We start from the raw sequence: 5,216 nt of genomic DNA on the forward strand, positions 1-5,216 counted from the left end.
GACAATGGTGAACAGTGTTAAACTACCATCTAAAAGAAGACATTAAATATTTTCCATACTTGAGACATTTCCTTAAATTGATGTATAATAATTACCAAATACCCCACCCAGAAGTCCTTCCATAGACTACTTGGTATTCAAAATGTTAATATGTTGAATGTTAATATGGTAATATGTTTAATGTTAATATGGCAGTATACATCATTGATATATCCGTAGTTTGTTCATAGTTACTACAACTGTTACAAATAAGCCCTATTTTATGAATTTATACAACCTTACTCCATTTTTGTTCCTCTTCCACATCTTCCTCCTTCATTTTCTTCTTCATCTTTTCCTTCTCCCTTTCTACTGAGGATTCAAACTAGGGGTTCATGTATGCTAAGATTATGCTTTACCATGGAGCCATAATGACAGCTATCCAATTTCTTATTGTATATTTGGGTTATTTTCATTTCAAAGATATTATGAATAAGGCTATTAAAAACTTCTTTTAGAAGTTGTTTGACATACATTAATCACTCTGAAGTAAATTATACATCAATACAGACAGAAAATTATCTATTACAATTAAATGTACATATTTCTATATGGTTTCTTACATTTACATTTACCTTATAGATTACAGAACAATATAGATAATATCATTCTTTTGTGATACCAGGGATTGAACTCAGGAACCTGTGCTTGCCAGCCAGGTGTTTATTCTACTGAGCTATCTCCCCAGTCTGATAATATTATATTGAGAAAATAAATTTTCTTGTTTGCAAAGTTAACTTGGAACAATTAATTATTTGGTTATTATGTTTAATGTTTGTTATCTATTTCCCAAAAAGTCATTGGAGGGGCAACTTTATGCCATTTAGGTGAAAGTTTTTGTTAGGAACAGATGTACAAAATTGTCAAAGAGCTTTCATGTTTTATTAAGTATAATTTTTCCTGTTAGCATGCTGAACTACACTTTCAAATATTATGCCAGCTTTGAATAAGTATGCTATAAATTACTTGATTCTGTATATATTTATTTATAATATATATTCATGGTATACAACAGATATTTATAATATGTAATATAATATGTATTCATAATATGTCTATTTCATATATTCATGCACGTGTTTTGACAATTTAAAGTATTATAAAATCTATATTTATGAATGTTGTCTCCAAAACTATCTGTATGATACTATCATGTGATCCTGATTTAGTATTATCCTGAGCTCATAGGACGAGTTGGGAAATTTTTCACCACTTGCCTATTTTCTTAAAGAGCTTGAATAAAATTGATATGAGTCTTACCTGCATGTATGAGATAATTGGTGATGATATTAAAGGACTGGATATTTATTTTCTAGGATAGTATTCTATCATATTTTTAATTATTGTAGCCTTAAGGAGACTACAGTCATATCTGGTTAATTTGAAGTTTCAGATTTTACAAACAACAGAAGGCAATAAATCAAGGTTAAACAAATAAAACAAACTTTAATAACTTTGTCATTAGATTCACATATATTCAAATGGAAAACAGTACAGAAAGAAAGTTACAGCTGCCTGGAAAGCACAAAGTGCAAGGTCCTAAGATTGATTTTCCTTATAAAAAATGAATAAGTAAGTAAATGAGTAAGTAAATAAATGCATAGATAAATATAAAGTTATATCGCCAGATTTTTTACAGCTTCACCACCTGGAAGTTCAGTTACAATGACAGGAATTTCTTTACCTGGTTTTCACAATTTCTATTTGGTAAGGGTCTGAGCAGAGTGTCTTCTTCACAGATCAGACTTCATTTCCCTCCTCTCATTAAGGCCCAATAAATAGAAGTTGAGGCAAAATTGCAGTGTCTTAACTGTGTCCATGACCAGAACTGGCCAAGTGACTGTGGGAAAAAAACATCTGTGCACTCTAGCTAGAAAAGAGACTATCCTTGAACATAGGGCAGGGTCACAAATAATTTTTTGCTTAAGTCAGGCATTCTGATATCTCATCTTTAGAATAAGGTCATGACACTGTTGTGGACAGGAATATCTTTCTATATTAAAATTTAACCCTTTACTTAATAGATAAATTGATTTTTTTCTTATTTCAACTTTACTAACGTGTGTTTATCAAGAACTCGTCAAATTTGGCTGACTATAGTAGTATATATTTGTAATCTCTGGATTCCAGGTGGCTGAGGCAAGTGCAGGCTGGGCAACTTAGAAACATAATATTCTGTATCAAAATTTTAAAAATGAAATGAGAATTGTTTGGGGATATAGTTCATTGTGAAGACTGTTACTTCAATCCGAAGTATAGTAAAAAAATAAATAAATGAAATAAATGTATAGTTTTGAATTTCAAAATATCTTAAATTATTTTAAATTGTTTAGTTTCAAAGAGTATGTTCCATTTTGTTCCTAAATTAAGAATTGACAGTTTAGCTTTTCTACTTAACAGAATTGTTAAAACTGCTGTCAATTATTTTCCTGTATGTAAAATAAGAACTTGAAGTTTTCTTGATTATAGTTATTACACTTCCTTCTTTTATATTTTTGATTATTTTATTTAAGTACTCATTCTCTTATTCTATTCTTCTTTTTCCTTCTTGTTTTCATAATCATATTAGTCTGCTTCACATCACTGTGAAAAAATAGCTAAGAAAGAGAATTTAAGAAGGAAACTTTTGTTTAGCTTATGATTTCAGTGATGTCTGTCTAGGGTGAGTTGTCTTTGTTGGTTTTAAGCCTGTGAAAAAATAAAGAAATCAGAGGGGAAAATGGGGCAGAAGAGAGTTGGTCAGTCCTTGACAATCACAAAATAAATAGTAATTATGTCTGGGGACAAAATATATGTCTCAAAGTCACATGCTAGTGAACCACTCTGGAGTTATGTTCTACCTCCTAAATTTCTGTTAATCCCTAATAATGCTGTCAAATTAGAAATTCAAAAAAAGTTAAGCTACTGGTGAAGTTAGATCCATCATCATTCAGTAAATTTTAAGAAGGCCCAGCTATGAATATTTGAGCTGTTTGGTGACTATTTTTATGTTGAAATCATAGTGTTATTTAATTTTATCTTATTTTATATCAGCACTACTGATATAAAATATGATTTTGAAATTTTTTTATCTCCATTATCTTTTAGTTGAAAGTTGTTCCATTCCCCACAAGTTAAACATTTAGTGTTTTGTAAAATGTGTTCTAAATTGAAAATTTTATATTTTTGTATAACTTTCACCATGTCATGCAGTTATGACATATTGTAGCTTTGTTATTAAGTTCAAAATATTTTATAATATTCTTGTCTAATTTTTTCTTTACCCACTCATTGCTTCAAAATGTGGCCTCTTTTAATAAAATTCTATGGCAAGTAAAGCTTTAGTTCAGTAAAATTTTATTTTAAAAAAGAAAAATCTGCTTTAAGCATTAAGACACACATATGCTGCAGTCATGGCTATTAAATGGGTCTTGAAGCATTGGATCCTTGGTTGAATGTTGAAGATATGCACAATGGTTTCAGGGGAGTTATTCTCTTTACAAATCTTTTAATAAATCACTCTTCTTAAGAAGTTCTCCTTTTCATGATTTATCCAGGTTTTCAAGAAACTGTTCGAAAACTTTCACATAATGTACTAGACTGGTCTTATAATCTCTGGTTCTGTGGTTGATATCAGATTCAGTTTCATTTTATTCTTTTTTATTTTCATTAGTAGACATGACATTTAATTCAAGGCAAATGGAGCTTATTGTTAGAACAGTAAAGGGAAAAAACTGATCTACTTTCTGTAAATCAATAGGCACAGAAATCCCACATGCTTTTGGGTGAACACTGAACGGACTCTTCAGTAAATGATTGATTCCTTTGCTAAAATTGATATCCAGCCATGGAAAACAGTACTACAGCATAATATCTCACTCCCTCCAATGTCCATATTTATCATTTTTGATTTTTTTTCAGATGTTCCAAGTGTTGAAGTGAATTGTGAGACTTTTGAAAGTTTGTCTGAAGTTCTTCATGAATTATCCCAGGAACAAGAACTAAAAGCTTATCCCAGCTTTCTTTATTTTCAAGAATATCTTGTTCAAAGGCTGGCCAAATAGCTCACCAGATTAAAGCACCTGTAAGCAAGGGTAAGGACCAGGGGATCAATCCTCAGGCTTGCCATACAGGCCTCACACCTGGGCACACTGAGACAGCAATTGAGACTGGGTGTGGTGGCACATGCCTGTACAGCTCTTGGGAGGCTGTAAACAGGAGAATCAGTACAAGTCCAATCTAGTAGTGAGACCCTGAATACCCTGTAGATCCTACCCTAAAATACAAAAAAAGAGAATACCTTGATTAACTAATGCATATTCTTCAAATTATTTTTAATTATATTTATAGATATTCTGTCAAAAGTGTGATTTTTTTCACTTACTTGAATTTTCTTTTTAATGTCATGACCAGCCTTTATAAGACTCAAATATTCAACTATCCCAGAATGTACTGCAGAGGAAAATTTTCTTACTGATTCATCACAGACACAGCATTAAATGCTTCTTCTTCCAGATTATACCCAAGGACAATGCTTAAACCCACAGCTCTCCTTCAGCACTTGGTCAATGATGTGTGTGGCCATTGTCTTGAGGGTCCAGCACTTGGAGTATATGTCAGCAGAGCTACAGCATCTTCTCACATCATCATAGTCTGTCATGTCAATGTCAAGCACCAGTTCTTTCTCCTGATCCTGGAAGGCTCCCAACTTCACTGTATTGTTTTGATTGGGTCTGTGGGAATATACTGCACCCATATCAGTCTTGTATGGATCCATTTTTTTGTATTTCCTCTTACAGATCACTCTGGTTGTTGAAGGATTGGTAATGAATGTAAATATCATCTTTCAAGTGAATGATAATTCCCAGTTTTGAAAGTAATTCTTTACCACTCTACTGTAGTTGAGCCAGTAATAGTACTGAGAGTATGAGATGAGCCTCCAGTAATAAAGCTCAGGTAGCTCGGCGGGGTCAAGTATTTCCATAGCACAGGGACCGCCCAGTCAGAAATATCGCAAGAATTGGCGAGAACTGCACAGCCGAAGGTTCCCTCAAAATGTGTTCTTGAAATTAGCAATATTATTTAATTTTCTGTTTATAATATACTAACTTAAACACTTTTCAGTTAAATATTTTCTGTCTGTGTTAAATCTTGAAACACATTCAGATTTCTTTGTATAGTGACATATATTTTATCTT

General features: G+C 32.1%; 1 pseudogene; it reads right to left on the reverse strand.

Moving 5' to 3' along the window:
• Positions 1-3,515: 3,515 nt before the first annotated feature.
• On the reverse strand, positions 3,516-5,002 carry LOC101588624 (annotated as a pseudogene).
• Positions 5,003-5,216: the final 214 nt, after the last annotated feature.

Source organism: Octodon degus, unplaced genomic scaffold (assembly GCF_000260255.1).
Source record: "Octodon degus isolate 3935 unplaced genomic scaffold, OctDeg1.0 scaffold00063, whole genome shotgun sequence".
Taxonomy (NCBI): Eukaryota; Metazoa; Chordata; class Mammalia; order Rodentia; family Octodontidae; genus Octodon; species Octodon degus.